The sequence below is a fragment of the Lynx canadensis genome, chromosome B2 (genome assembly GCF_007474595.2).
Source record: "Lynx canadensis isolate LIC74 chromosome B2, mLynCan4.pri.v2, whole genome shotgun sequence".
NCBI classification, from domain to species: Eukaryota; Metazoa; Chordata; class Mammalia; order Carnivora; family Felidae; genus Lynx; species Lynx canadensis.
Window position 1 is genome coordinate 3,335,044 of NC_044307.1, and position 15,595 is coordinate 3,350,638.

At 55.4% G+C, this 15,595-nt stretch overlaps 4 non-coding genes across 4 annotated transcripts; 3 read left to right on the plus strand and 1 right to left on the minus strand.

Moving 5' to 3' along the window:
* Positions 1-406: 406 nt before the first annotated feature.
* Positions 407-500, minus strand: TRNAI-UAU. The gene is made up of 2 exons: positions 463-500; positions 407-442 (listed from the first exon to the last, which is right to left on the minus strand). It is a non-coding gene; the product is annotated as a tRNA-Ile (tRNA).
* Positions 501-9,516: 9,016 nt separating this feature from the next.
* TRNAR-ACG lies at positions 9,517-9,589 on the plus strand. The gene has a single exon. It is a non-coding gene; the product is annotated as a tRNA-Arg (tRNA).
* A 4,657-nt stretch (positions 9,590-14,246) lies between these two features.
* On the plus strand, positions 14,247-14,319 carry TRNAV-CAC. Its single transcript has one exon. It is a non-coding gene; the product is annotated as a tRNA-Val (tRNA).
* A 388-nt stretch (positions 14,320-14,707) lies between these two features.
* Positions 14,708-14,780, plus strand: TRNAA-AGC. The gene has a single exon. It is a non-coding gene; the product is annotated as a tRNA-Ala (tRNA).
* Positions 14,781-15,595: the final 815 nt, after the last annotated feature.

Sequence of the window (15,595 nt, forward strand, 5' to 3'; positions counted from 1 at the left end):
TCATTGTTCCCCGAAGCTGGAATTTTCATCCGGCAGGAAATGTCTCACTTCTGAGTTCCCTCTAATGGAGTTCAGGGCTCGTCACAGCAGGCAAGTTGCTCAGCACTTTCTAAGTATGTGCCGGGGGCTCCCCAGGAAGCCATCGTCTTTAGAGCAAAGTGGGAAGGGGGGTGCAGGAAGGTCAGGGTGGGGCTAAAGAGAGAAGCTAAGTCACCGCAGCACAACAGACTCGGTCTGTAAACCCTTCTTCACATTGTTCTGTCTCAAAAGCGCGAAGGAGAACCGGGAGGATACTTGCTATCGAACAAATTCAAACACATCGAAGATGGTGGGATGTGGTCCCCAAGGGCCTAGGGAGGCAGGAAAGGGTCTCTCCGGAGGGAGGCCGCCTCTGGGCGGAAAACGATGCTCCAGGTGAGGATCGAACTCACAACCTCGGCATCACCCGCACACATACTGCTGTATAAGTACCGCGCGCTAACCGATTGCGCCACTGGAGCACCTGCTCCCCACTTCCGGTCGCTAGCTACACGGCCTACGCAGGGGCGTCCGCCGGCGGGAAGAGAGCCCAGCCCGCGCGTCCCCCGCTGTCCCCGCGCGCCCAGGCGGAGCGGGTTCCTCTGCCACCCCGCCCGGGGCCCGAAGGCGCGGAGGGCGCTCTGCTCGCGGAAACGGCGGCGGCTGCTTCCAGGGACACACAGGTGCACGCGCTCGGGCGACCCCGACGGGCCCCCCCAGGACCGCGCTCCACGCGCAGGGCTGGCCGGTGGCGGGGGGGGGTGCGCACGGAGGCCGCTCCCCGCCTCTCCTCCCCCCCCCCGCCCCGCGGTGTCCCAGCACCTGGTGGACACCCGAGGATGTTCGCGGCCGCCAGAGGGCGCGTGCGGGGCTGCCCGCTGCAGCCGAGTGACCCGCGCCCGCGGCTCCTCCCACCCCCGGCATCCCTCCCCGGGACAGGACATGGGAACTGCCCGGGACAAACAGCCGGAACAGGTCCGAGACTGGCTCCCCCAAGTTCCCGGTGTCCCAATGCCACGTTCAACTAGGTTTTCAAAGTATCTAACTGCGTTAAAGACCTGAGAGCTAGGAGAGTTGTGAGAAGGTGTGTGTGTGTGTGTGTGTGTGTGTGTGTGTCTTTACGTTTACCCGGAGTGCGGGGACTTTCTTGGGGGTGGGTGACGTGGGAGACAGATTATGTAGAGTTAGCTGGCCGTTTCTATCCCCGACACTTTCTTCTTCTTCTTTTTTTTTAAATTACCACTTGTCATGTACATGCGTATATGATATGTCAAAACAAACAAAAACTGTACTGTAAGATAGAAAAATGTTGAGTCATATGTGAAAGGTACTATGTGTTTAAAGTGTAAAGGAGGCAAAAGAGCCCCTGAAGTCTTCTGGAAGCTTATAAATACCATTTGCCCCTAAAGGTGTCTTCCAACTCAGATAAAAGATTACCACGGAACTTAAGAGCACTAAGTAATGTCCCACTGTCTTCCGCAAGACGGATAAAGGGGATCTGGACACCCGAGGAAAAGTCTAGTGTACTGAAGCTACTAACTCAAAGAATTGTTTTTTAGAGCTACATAGACCCTGAGAAAATCCTAAGCTTTTCTCACATGGGCAATGTGTAGGAGGCTCTCAGCCTTGGTCCGTCTTTTCTCAGACTAACCTAAGTCAGCCTCGTGCACTAAGGTGTCCACTGGAGGTCATGAATTAACCTCTCCTAAGGCATCTAGAATGGAACTATTCGGGTGCCACCCTTTGAGAAAATGGTGACTGGTGGTCATCTGTTTTCTATAGATTAGATCAGCTCAGGTATAGATCTCTGGTTGGGAAAGGTTTGGAATCTGTGTGTGGACCCCACCCCATCGTACTGAACTGCACTCAAGAATCACACTCCCTGGGGCCACTGAGCCAAGAAAATATGTTGCCCTTTCCAATGGAGCTCCCGCCAACCTTGAAACTTAAAGACCTTGCCATGTCTACTCTCCCTAAGTCTCAGGATTGGGTCTCCAAGTGCACGTGGTTGTCAAAAGCGATCTTTACCTTGTCAAATTACATCTGATTTCCCGCCACAAATATCCCTTCTTTCCCCGGCCACTGGCATGAGCAGACTATCCTCTTAATTGTACAACAGACTCATACAAAAACCTATAGTTCTGAGCTAGAAATGTATTCCACACTCGACAAAATTCCTACTGAATTTTTAAACATTTTGGTATAGTGTATACCTAACAGGAAAGGTCAGCTGAGTGAACGTGACGAATCCCTCCACCCCGAGGAGGAGTCTTGTGTTCCTGGATCGTTCATTTGTTCCAAAAATATTTATGTAGCACCTGCCTCTGACAGACAGTACATCAGGGCTCAGAACACTGAAATGAATAGAATGGACAAGATAGTCCTGGCCTTTCCAGAATTTGCATTTTAAAAGCTTCCAGAGAGGTTCTTAGCAGCCCTCTGCGTCGTCCTCTCCTTATTCTTTATATTTACTTACTCATTAATTCCTTCATCAACAAACTTGCCGAGTGTCCACCATTGGCCAAGCAGCGTGCTAGTCAGTAGGGGCAGGGGCCAAAGGTGTCACGTGGGCTAACAGTATTCTGATGAAGGATGGAAGTGGGCAGCCTGACCAGTGCACCCTTAACACAAAACTGTTTTCCACTTTTATCTCCCCAGGTATCTCCCTGATTGTCCTGTAATCTCTCTCACGTCCCCTTCAGTCTTGTACAGGAACCTTCAGTCTTGTACAGGAATGCAGTGTTCCTGCCTCGTCAGTATTAGAAGCTAGAACGAAGGACACAAGCCGTAACTTTTGAGGTACACGAGTGCCAAGGAAAACAAAGACATGGCTGGGTGGAGAGGTGTGGGAAATGGGTTTTTTTTAAATAACCTCTATACTCAAGATGGGGCTCAAACTCACAACCGCAAGATCAAGAGCCACATGCTCTACAACGGAGCCAACCAGGCGCCCTGGGAAATGATATAGGTTTGTGGGTTTTTTAATGTTTTATTGATTTGGGGGAGAGAAAGCATGGGCAGGGGAGGGGCAGAGAGAGGGGGACAGAGGATCTGAAGCGAGCTCTGTGGATGCGGGGCTCAAATTCACAAACTGTGAGATCGTGACCAGAGTCAGAGTCGGATGCTTAACCGACTGAGCCAACCGGGGGCCCCTGCTATGTTTTTTGTTTTTTGTTTTTTTAAACAGAGACAGCAGGGAGGAAGGTAGAGTTCACATACTTAGGATGTCACCGAGTGTCCCTACCAAGGGGGACACAGGCGAGGACCGCAAGCTTCTACTCTTGAAGAGGTTAGGCTGTCACAGGATTAAAGCTGAAACAGAACGATTAAAAGAAGAAATAAGAGAAAAGGTAAGCCGGGACCGTCAGCAGGAAGACAGGGGACAAGAGGCGACGACCGCGCCAGGGAAAGCTGAGCATCAGAAAAAAACTTGACTTCTCTCGACATCACCGAGGAACGGATTTGGCGTTTGCTATTTTTTTCCCCCCTTTCTGTCAACAGGTATTGGCTGAGATATTCTTGCACGTAAAGCACTGGGCCGAGTGTGATGGGAGGTTAAGTCGGGGCTCTTGTCCTCCAGGGACTTCCAGCCCAGGGACACCCAGAAAAAGAGTAGTAACAACGCAAGGCTGCGAGGGCCCGTGCAGGGTTCCAGCGAGGGGAAGGCTCTCGGCCCTGACGGCCAGGGCACAGAGCCAGGAGGGGACAGGGCCGGGAGGGAGGAGGCAGAACTCTGCAAGCCGAGAGGAGATGGGACTTGGATGGCGGTTTAAGGATGGGGAGAAACCCCAAAGGAAGTGAGAAAATCGAACTCGTGTGCCTTCCCCTCACGTTTTTCCAGTCAGCACCCTTTTGTGTGAAGTGTGGGATAGGCCGTACCCGCGTCCTCATCCTGGTGGGCACCTTCGCGGGCTCGGCCCTGCTGTGGTGGGCCTTCAACCTCTCCACCTGGGTGAGGGTAGAGGTCCCGGGCACTGCCCCCGCCCGCTCAGTGCCCTCTTGGCCATCTGCAGCGGTGACGTCACGGGCTGGATTCCTTCATCAAGATCCAGTAAGTTCTGTGCGCGAAAGGGAGGGGCCCACACCGATCCCATCCTTCCCAGGAATTGTCGGCCCCTCTTTCCACCCCATGGGGGCCCGGTGGGGCGTCAGGCCTCTGGGGGGGACACCAGCCCAGCTGGAATCACCATTCTGGAATCACCATTCTAGAATCGCTATTCTAGATCTTTTTGCGGCTCCCTCCGCTTCCCACCAGTTGGCCTTGGCTCCCACCTTGAAGTCTGTGCCCTGCTTCTTTAGCATTCTAGGGACTCAGACCCAGGAAGGAAGGGGACCCTAGAGGGAGCTGCTGGCCTTTCTCCCCTCTCCCTTCCTAATTCAGACCACTTCACATTTGGTCGGATTTTCGTGATCGTCGCCCTTCTTCTGTCCTTCTTCCTGAGCTTTATCCTCCTGGCCTTCCCTCAGCCCCTTCCTGGCACCAGAAACACTGCTTTCTCTTCACAGTCACCTTCTTCCTCCTATGTAGGGGATAGGAGGGCGAGGACCCCCTGATGCACCTGGTACCGGGCCAGGGTGGTGGTCCTCTGGGCAGAGCCCCTCGGAAGCGGGTCGGGGACGACTGAGGAGAAAGCGAATCCAATGCAAATGAACCGGAGGAAACAGGGTCGGGGAGGTAGGGTGACGTAGCCCCTAAGGGACTGAGCCCTCAGGCCATAAACTAAGCTGACCGCACAGGTCGTCGTTGCCTTTCTTTCCTCGCAGGGACCCGTGTGTTCCTTGGGTTATTGCTGCACAGTCTATACATCCGGAAACCAAGGAGCTCACACGAGGAAGCGAACATCACCTTTCTCTACCTCTCCTTGATCCTTTCGCTCAGGGCCACACTGTTTTTCTTATCTGGTGAACATTCTCGGGGCTCTGCATGTCCTGGGGGTAGATCCTGAATGCAGGGCAATCACCTGTGGGACTCAGCCCTTCCCCTCAAGTGCTGCTGCTTCTGGGCGGGGATTGGAGCAGTGGTTCTGGGCCCGGATTGGGTGCCGCGAGTGGTTGTGGGCCTGGATTGGGCACAGTGGCATGTCGCCCGCCCACCGCGGCTGCTCCTACTCTATAAAGTCAGAGTTTTGCCTTCACCGAAGCCACAGAATCCACTCTCCTGAATCTTCGGTGAGAACCGTGTCTTGGAGATCAGAGAAGATCTGGAAGACGGATTCTAGCAGGACGAGGGGCAGGTGGGGGGGAGACGGGATGGACAGAGTAGTCCGCTCCCTGCACCACGCTCCCATTGGTCAAACCTGCTTTGAAAAATGGTTCATCGTTAAACTTCCTGACATGTATCAAGTAGCGTAGCGTTCCAGCTTCAAAACCGTCGTTCTTTCCTCGGGAATTCCCTGTTTCTGCAGCTTCCGCCACTTGTTGGCTCCGGTGTGTTTTACGGAAGCCAATCCAAATGGAACCCAAGCAAACACCAGTGGCCGATGAGGCCCGGCAACAGTCGTAGAGGAAACTGGGTAAACTGGGCTGGCCTGACCTCGGTGGCGGCAAGAAGGCTAACTGTAAGAGACACATCGCGTCCAACCTGTAACTCAAGGCTTCCCGGCGACACACACTCGTGTTCCATTACCGCGTGAGACCAGAAGGAGTTGGCCTGTGACCAACCCGTGTTCAGATACGGGCTAGGATTCCAGGAGTTTAAGTTTTCACAAGAGGGAAGACCCAGGTGGGGTCCCGGGAGGGATGAGTGTGCTTTGGCTCTTAGGGATTTGAAATGAAAACCTTGTCCTCACCCTGAAGATTCCTGAGGCCCAGCCACCCGCACACGCCGTTCCCGGTCTCCCGGAAGCCGTCTCCTAAAGGTAACAAAGCTCGTTCCCCATCTGTGAGGCCCAAGTGTTGGCAAAAACTTCTCTGCCCTCTGGAGATTTCACGAGTGGAATCTCTTCACCGTTGTATTATTCAGGACTCTTTCTGGTGCCGGGAACGAAACCAGATCTAAACTACCTTAAACAATGAAAATCATTGGAAACACGCATGAGTAGCTCCTAGACTCAAAGAAAGCTTTGGTAGAATCCAGGCTACACAAGAGATTTGGGCGGGGGTGGGGGGAGGACAGCTAGAATCCGAAGCAGGCTCCAGGCTCCCAGCTGTCAGCACAGAGCCCGACGCCGGGCTTGAACCCATGAACAGCAGGGTCATGACCTGAGCTGAAGTCAGACACTTAACCAACGGAGCCACCCAGGTGCCCTTAATTTTTTATTTTTATTTTTTTGATGTTTATTTATTTATTTTGAGAGAGAGAGTGCACGCACGCACTTGTGCCGGGGAGGGGCAGAGAGAGGGAGAGAGAGAGAATCCCAAGCAGGCTCCGCACTTTCAGCCCAGAGCCCGATGCGGGGCTCGATCCCGCAAACCGTGAGACCCCGACCTGAGCCCCTGAGCCGGAAACCAAGAGTCTGACATTGGACGTTTAACCGGCTGAGCCTCCCGGGCGCCCCTTAATTTTTTTTTTTTTATCGTGTGCATGTCATACATGCAAACAACAACAAAAAGAATATTAAAACGTGTAAGAAATGAACCAGCAAATCTGGAAAAAAACATCATCAGTGTATCTGCAGCCTCCGGCGCCCTGCCAGCGGCCTTTCTAGCTCTTTTCCTGCTGCTTGCCTCCCGTTCTCCAGCCGACTCAAACCACAGTTCCACCTGGTGAAACTTCCCTCAGCTGTGCCAGGCACCTTCTGGAACGCCCAGGCGTGCGCGCCCGGAACCCCCTGGCCCCTTCCTTCCTTCTTCACAAGGTCAGATGTGTTTCTCCTTCAAGACAAAGTCGGCTGTGACCCGGTCAGGCAGAGCTCCCGCCGACTTCCCCTCCGGAGTTCGGTGCCTCGTTTCCATGCTGGTAACAACACATTTTCTTCTTTGTTTCTGGGATGACCGGTCTCCTGTCTTACTGTGCTGATGAGTTTCGATTTGTCTCTCTCTGGCTGAATCCAGCCAGAGAGAGACAAATGGGGATTCAGAGAAGATTGGAGAACCAGAGAAAATGGGGATTCAGCTTCATCTGCGAATCCTTAGTGTTTCACACGTTGCTTGGTAAATACCTATGCAGTTATTGAGTTTTGAGTTATTGAGTTATTTTGGGTTTTTGACATGAAGTTGGGGGCCGGCGGGGGGAGGGGACCGGACGTGGCTGTCAATGGAGACGACGTCTTACAGCCGAGATCCGCCAGGACCTTCCCTGCCCCGCGTTATTTAATCTCCCAACAAACCTGCAAAGTGACGGTCGCCCTCACACCGCAGATAGGACATGCGGAGGCTGAAAAATTACGTGATTTGGCCATCGCATAGCTGATAAAAGGCAGGGTCCGGGTGTGAAGCTGGGTCTCTGTCCCAGCCCGCTCTCCCTTTCCCTAGCAGCGCCTTCTCCTGGACGGCGACGAGAAGAGAGGGTCCGCCTCACGTCGGAAAACGTTAAACTGCGGCGATGCCCGAAAGGAGACGCTCACGAGGACGAAATCAATTAATGCCGACAGCCGTTGAAGATGCCGCAAAACTACGTGTGGGAACCAGTGAGGGTTGTGTGTTTTGCAAACTTGGTGGCATAAATTACTGAGAGAGTTAAGAGTTGAAGGCCCCCGCTCCGTCCCGGGGGAGCAGACGGCTGAGTCCCAGCGCCGTGCTCTGTGTGGCACACGTTGGCCGCGGACACTCCAGACCTAGACACTGCGGTATCGTCTCACTCTGGGGTCGTGAAGATCCGTGACACGCGGCATCATTAACAGCCCAAATTACATGCTTCCGATACCTAGGTCAACACGTTGTCAGGTGCAATGAACGTCCGGCTACTGTACCTGCATCGAATACAAACTGCAGGTCACGTTACTTCCCTGAGGGTTAGATCCGGAAATGGGGTCGTGATCTGATGTAGGTGAACGTAAGGAATAGAGCTCTCAGCTCTCAAAAATGCCTTAAAGGCTATTGATTTCATTTTATGTCAAACCCAGGGACAGAGCGGACTCCCGCGTGGGTACCCCGCCGCCAATCCCACGGCCCCCACGCTTCCTTTCCAACAGAAACATGTTTTCCTTCACATGACAAAATCCCCTCCACCTCCTCGGCTTTGGAGGAGATAGACCCCCACTCCCGGCTCCAGAAGAAGAATTAGGATTGACCTAATCAACCACAGTGGGCCTGCTCCGGGGAATAATTCCTGCCAGTTATGCACATCTAGCCGGAAATCTACGGGGAGCAGACAGGAGACGTCGTCCTCCACAAGAGACAGAGGAAAGAGGCCTGTCTGGGTTTTTGTCTTGTTTTGTTTTGTTTTCCTTCTGGACTTTAAAGCTCGTGAGAGTTTGAGGAACTGCAGGGAAACCGGCTGGAGCGTGAGATCCATCTGTTGAGACGGGACGGGGCACAACGATCTTTTAAAAGTCTGGGTCCCGAGGACATCGTGGAGCCGCTGAATTAACCACGCACTGGGCTTCCTCACCCTCTGGGCTTGTTGCGTGTGGCAAAGAATCCACTTCGCTTGGGCCGTTGAATGTTGTGGTTTCACCGGCTGTGGATCCATTGCCGAAGGTTTCCTGTTACTGGGGCGGCATCTTTAGAGGTCGGTGTCATGGACGCTGTGTGTCAGCATTCAGTTCTAAGCCCTCCTGGTCGCCGGCATCGGGACAAACGCCAAAGCAACCACACAGGTGCCACGAAAACTGCCAGGCCCACGTGCCTTTGGTTCGCTCAGCTTTCTCTTCCGTCCCATCAGGCTAGACACTCTCTTCGCTTAGGAAGCTTCTGGGCCACTGGCTCCAGCCCAGCCCTACTGTGCGTCACGAGCTTTAGACCTGCTGGGCCTGCCCAGCCCCGGCAGCCTCACAGCCGAACTCAGGAAACCAGACCCGCAGCTCTGTGCCCAGAACTCCTCGGGGCTTCCACCGAAACCTCCGGGTTAGGAGAGCGTGGATTCACACGCCTGCACGCAGGCCTTGCTCTCCCTCAATCCTTCAGGCACAGACGTTCGCTGGGGAGCTCAGTTATTGCTGACCCTGAGGGTGCTGCCCTCAAGGGACACGCAATTCAGTGAGCGACACCCCCGGGGCAAATGGCCCGTGGGCAACACAGCGCCATCTAGGGGAGGCCCGGGCGCTCTGCGCCGACGACAGCGGGAAGGCACAAAGCCCAAACTGGGTAAGAAGGAGTCTGACCCGGTTGGCGGTGTTTCTCACCGCCTGCGGTCACGCTGGTCCCCGACCCCCGGCTTCCGGCAGCTCTCCAACAGCTAGGCCGCAACACCTCCATCATTTGGGGTTGGTAGGGGCTCGGCCACGAGGTCAGTGCCCTGAGCCGGCCGGACACCGAACTAATGAGTCCTCGAGGTAGACCGCGAATCCGGAAAGGGGCCGAGTGCACGCGAGCGACACCCAGAAACCGGGGGACGGAGGAATGCGAGTACCTGGGGAAGACTAATTACTGATGCTTGAACGGCCGCCTCCACCGGCGGGGCCAGTGGCGCAATGGATAACGCGTCTGACTACGGATCAGAAGATTCCAGGTTCGACTCCTGGCTGGCTCGGCGGCCCCCGTTCTTTTGGGGGCAGAGGGGGCGGTGGGGCTTACCACCTGCAGGGGCTGTTTTATTTTGAGGAGTTGCATTAGAACTCTGGTTCCGTCCCCACACCCCTGAGGACGGAGGCAAGACGTACGAAGCAGGCCAGAGTCTGGCACAAATGCACTAATGACATCTTCGACACCAGCCCATTTTGCATGAAACCGTCTCCGGTTTGGGGACGCTCGCCCCTTTGTTACCGCTCCGAATCCTCTGACAATCCTGCTCCGTTTCCTCCGGTGCGGGGCCGTCGGAATCCACACCGCAACAATCCACAGCGACTTCATCCCGGACGGAGGAGAGAAGCTGGAGGGCGAGGACAGAACGCACGGGAATCATCCCCCCCCCCCCTCCACCCCGAGAGAGAAGCAGCTGGGAGACGATGAGCCCTTCTCATGGTGACAGGGACGACCTGGACCTTGTGGCTACCCAGTGGCAGGGTGCGGGGCTGGGCTCAGCTGGGCGGCATGGGGGCCCAGACGCAGCGGGGCTCCCCCCGCCCCCGCAGGTGCAGAGCAGCCGCCCCACGTGGCGCAGTGCGCGCCCTGCGCATCGCGCCCCTCCAGCCCCGGGCCTCCAAAGTGACAGGTCCCTGTGGCCGCTGCTGCTGCAGGGCTCGTCCCCACTGCGGGGGCGGGGGGGGGGTCACCGACGCACACGCGAGCGGGCCAGCCGACAGAATGGCAGAGAGAGGATCCCGGCCAGGAAAGGGACGGACTTTCTATCCTACTTTGAGACCAACGCTGGACGAGCGCAGGGGGCAGCGGAGAGAATTCAGGAGACAGAAAAGAGAACAGAAGGGCCTGGGCTGAGCGGCTCCTTCCATCCTGGAGGCCCAAACTTTGTCTTTAAACTTTTGGGAGTGGAGATACGTTCCTGGAGTCCAAACTCAGGTGCCACCAGCACTGGTTGCCGCTCCAGTGACAACCACTATTAACAGCGCCGATGTGTCTCCCACGGGCAAGTGTGTAGGGATTTGCACCCGCATTGGCTTCCTACTCGCAAACCCCGCGGTCCCAGACCTCCCTCTGTACGTCCGCTTCGCTCTGCGCTGGAAATCCGTCACGAGGTCATCGCTCTCCAGATGACCCAGATCACCAGCGAGGAACCGACGTGAGCGGCTCGTGTGACTCGAAGAAAATAGGACTTGAAGGACTTGAAGAAAACGAACCTGAATCAGACCTCTCCAGGTAGGGGACCCTGCAGTGGGAAAGTTCCCATGTCCTCTGCCTCCCGCGATGACCCCACTTACAACTCAACCCACCCTGTCCCCCCCCCCCAGCCTGGCCTGTGTCTAGACCCACTTCCTGCTGTGACGCGGTACCCGGGTGACCCTCCCAGACCCGCCGAAAACAAAACTTCTTCCTCTCCCAGACTGTCAGGTTGACCAATGGCAAACAGGTACCTCCGGCCCCTTTGCTGCTGGATTCCTGCCCTGTTCCCGGGGTGCACCCCACCTTTGTGTCCAAAATGGAAGCATTTTCATTCTCCTGAAATTGGCTTCAGCCTCTGATTGCAGTCCCAAACCTGCTCTTTGTGAAGGGGACCGTGGGGGTAACACGTCTTCCTAACGTCTCTGTTGACTGGATTCATTTTGTTCTTAAAACAGCGATGTCGATTGACATCTTGCACACGGGAAAATAAAGTCACGTTGAACCCCCACGTTGGGGTCTTCCGATGGGGAGAGGAAAGTCCCACCGATCACCCTGCTGGACCAATTCCTTGCCTCGGACCTCAAAACTGAGACCCAATTCCTCCTCCGATGTCTGCATTACGGAATGCCTTTTCTCCACGCACAGGGCAGTGGTTCCTTGGGACCTCTCCATAGAATTCCATATGAGATCAGATTCGAAAGAGTTTCACACCCAAGGGCCTTGGGGTCAATGCCATCTAGCATCTAGGGACGCACTCTGAACCCCCCCCCCCGCCCCGCCCCGCCCGACAGCATGCAGTAGGCCCTTAAATGAAGATTTGTCGGATGAGTAAAGGTGTCCAACTCCAACAGTTACTGGAGAGTACCTCTGGCTGGACCCTCACAACAATGCCCTGACCGACCTCCTGGCCTTGACGGACCTCCCAGCCTTCGCGCTCAGCTTAGTGCTGCCCCCTGTTGGAATGTTACTGAAATGCAAATTCAGATACAGCCCAGACTAAATTCATTTACCAGCAAACTTAGCTACAGAGACTGTCCAAATGCTTTATCCTGACATCCAAAGCCATTCGTGAGGAGGGCTGGCCCGTCGAACACCTTCACTCCTGGAATTTTTTCCCGTGCATGCTCGAGCAAAAGTAAGTCCTTCCTAATTTGCCTTCAAACCCTGTTGTTTCATTCTTCAGGGACTTGGCAGATTCTCTTGGGTTAAAGCAGATGAACGGCTTCTCATCCTCAAAACAGTTGTGAGCACCGCCCTGAGTGGAGGTGCACAGAGAAAGAGAACAACGAATTGAGAAAGCTCAGATTTTTCTTCCCCTTCTGGCCTGATTTGACAGGCAGTGCCCGGAAAGAAGCACAGATTTTCTTCCGAAGGGAAGAAAACCCAGCTTCCGATCAAAGCCTTAGATCCAGTTTCGGGGGTGGAGGCAATTGAAAGCGGTAGATCCCAGACCGCCACACTCAGATTCCCACTGAGGGCGCCACAGTCACAACCTGAGTAGTAACCGCTACATGATCACGGCCGGCCACTAGCAAAAGCCGATCACTTCCGTTTCTTACAAATTAATCGTGGCAACTGCCTCTTCCTTAAGCCACTAAGAGCTCCAAAAGGGGTGCTGTGTGACTGCCCAGCAGAAACGAGTATTCAAAAACGCCACGGGTGACGCGTTCTTGCCTCCTTTCGGCTGTGCGCAATTATCTCGTCCGTTCCAGGAAACCAGAGGGCCCCCCAGCGAGCATGTGGCCTCAATTTAAGAATGGTTCCTCCTTGAATTGACCCTAGGAAAGAGTACAAGACAGAGGGAAACTGTCCCCTCCATGTCACTAATGTCTGAACAGGCGATAGCTGGGACCAGCATCGTCCTAGACAGGATCTAGACCGTCAACCTTTCAAGAAGCCTTTATTCTAGAGGAAGTATGGAAAATGTAACAGCAATTTCACATACTTTCCGGTACAGAATTAAAAAAAAAAAGATGAAGAGAGAGACAGGTGGGGCACTGATGTAGCTGGAGAGGTCGGGGAAGGGCTCTCTAAGGCTGTGACATTTGAGTAATGGTCTCCGTGATGCAAAAGAGTCAAGTCTGGACACAGAAGAATTGAGAGGCTGACAGCTGGGGTGGGGACCTCTCTGGCCCTTGTTGCCAGAACCTCATACTGGGCTCTTGGTGTGTCTAAGGCTTCGGTTCAAGGTGAAGAAGAGGAAAGGCCGTCAGCGTGGGATGAGATGCAGGGACGTCCCACGGGCCAGCCCCCTAGGAGTCATGACCTTCCCGAACTCGCCCTTGCTGGAACTCTCACTAGATCTGACACCTGCTGGGGAAGCAATTACCCTACAGCATTTTCTGCTGGGCATTTACTGTGTGACTGGGTCAACCTGCCGCTGACTGGGTCCCCTGACAGCTGTCTTGGGGCACAGAGGTGGCCTTGGAAAAGGTTCTCATTGGTTCTGTTTGTGACCTAGCAGGCGATCCCCAGGAATTCGCCCTGGGTGTCATTAAAACGTGGGAGCACGACGGTAGGGGTGAGGCCCAGGCACCTTTAACCGCCTGCCGCCACGCACCGCCTGTTCCCGACGTGCCTGCGGGCGTTTTCTCTGACAACTCTGGGTCACAGCCTTGGTTTCCCTCACTCTGATCTCAGGGCCGCCCCGTGCAGAGGCCTCCGATCCACACTTGCCTCCATCTGACATCGGGCGTCATCCTTCTCCCTTTCCTTCCCGGGCTAAATAAACCTTCACGCAAATCTCAATCGCGGGGAGCAGGGGGCCCTTCCCGCCACCCCCAAAATCCGCTTATTCGGGCCCGGAGAACCGGGAGTGGCCGTCGGCGCATCCCCGGGCTCGGACGCCCCTCGCGGCCTGCCTGCGACCGCCTTCCGTCCCGCGGATCGCGGCCTGTAGGGCTTCTTCCCCTCCCCGTCCCGTCTGCGCCGAGAAAGAAGAAACAAAAAATCCAAAGTCCGTTATTACCTTCGTTTGAACTTGCCGTGCAGGTCAGAAGACCCGCGGTTGCCCCGGGGCGTGGAGGTCGCCGCCGCCGGCAGGGGGAGGACGGCGCGGGAGGGGGGAGAGGGCGGGCTCGCGTCCCCCCAACCCCGTCTCGGGCGCAGTGCGACTGCGGGGACCCCGCTGTCCCCGCCCGGCCGCCCCGAGGCACTTCGTCGTTCACTCCAGTAATTAAACAGGCCTCGCCCTCCCCCCAGGGCGTTCCTACGGTCGCGCCTGCGCTCCCCTCCCCCATTCCCTCCACCTCCCCCACCTCCCCCACCTCCCCCCGGTACCCTCCGCTCCCGCATCCCCCCAGGAGCAGTGTGGTGCCTACGCTCCGCGGCGGTCGTGCTTCTCCGCCCTTCCGTGGGGCACATTCGGGGTCTGGCTGTTCGTCTGCAGTACCGACCGGGACCGCCAGGCGGCGCACGTTTACCCGGGCGAAGGCGCATCCCGGAACAGAGGAGAGGCGCCCCCACGCGGGGTTTCCGTGGTGTAGCGGTCATCACGCTCGCCTCACACGCGAGAGGTCCCCGGTTCGAGACCGGGCGGGAACAGCCTGCGTCTTTTTGCCTCCGCGACCCGGGGCCGTCCCGCCGCCCCCTCCGGAGGCCGCCCCGGCGCGGGGGTGTGGGGGTCCCGTCCCGGGGGACTCCCTCCCGACCCGAAAGGGCGCGCTTCTGTCCCGGAGAGCGCGCGCGACGGGAGGCTCTGGCGGCACCAGATCTTTTGGCGACTCTGTCCCCCTCCGCCCCCCGCGGAGGGACCGGTGACCGCCGCGCCCCGGGCCTGGCGGGTCTCGAGAAGATGCGCGCTCAGCTGAATCCACGTTCCGCGTCCATGAACTTGACCCGCCCGGTACTCTGGGTCCCCAAGGACGGGGGATAATGGAGACCACGCATCTCCTTATTAAAGAAAATTTGGAGGGATCCATAGCACATGTCCGGGGAATTAGCTCAGGTGGTAGAGCGCTCGCTTAGCATGCGAGAGGTGGTGGGATCGATGCCCACATTCTCCACTTTTGGCCTCGGCCCCACAAACCCCTAGCACCTAGACTGTTAGGTTGTAAAATCTGTGACCCCGAAGGACGAGGCACAGTCAGCTGCTGTTTTTCTCCGTTGTCCCTTGCAGCCCGACCCTAAGTGCAACACGGCTCAGGGACGTGCAACGCGCGTAAACCAGATTCAGAGAGTCCAGTAAACCCAAGAGGGATAAATCCAAAGAAAATCACACCCGAGCACATCACAGTCAAACCGCTGAAGATGAAAGAAAAGCACGTGAAAGCTGCCAGGGGAAAACGAAACCACAATCTGCATGTTTGTGGAATTCTTATCAGAGACCATAGAAGCTAGAAAGACAGGGATGTTTTTCTAAATGCTAAAAGAAAATAATTGTTAAGCTGAAATTTTATCTGTAACAAAAATATCCTTCAGACATGAAGGTGAGATAAATACATTTCTCACTTGAAAGAGGACCGAGAAAATCCACTGGTATCAGAACAGCTTAAAAAAAAAAAAAACTGGACTGAAGAGAATTGACAGGGATTTTGGAGCATCGGCGGCAAAGGAAGGGGTGCCGGAGTGGCCCAGTCGGTAGAGCATCTGGCCCTTGATCTCAGGATCGTGAGTTCAAGCTCCATATTAGACACAGGACCCACCTAAAAAATAGGTGAAGGGATAATTTCTCAGCAGAAAAGCGAGTATGATGGACTGATATTCTCTGGAGCTCTTCAAAGTCCTTTTTATAATTTTTTAAGTAAGCTCCTGATAACTGAAAGCAAAAATTATAACACTGATTAATTTTCATTTCATCTAAATATACTATATTCACGAC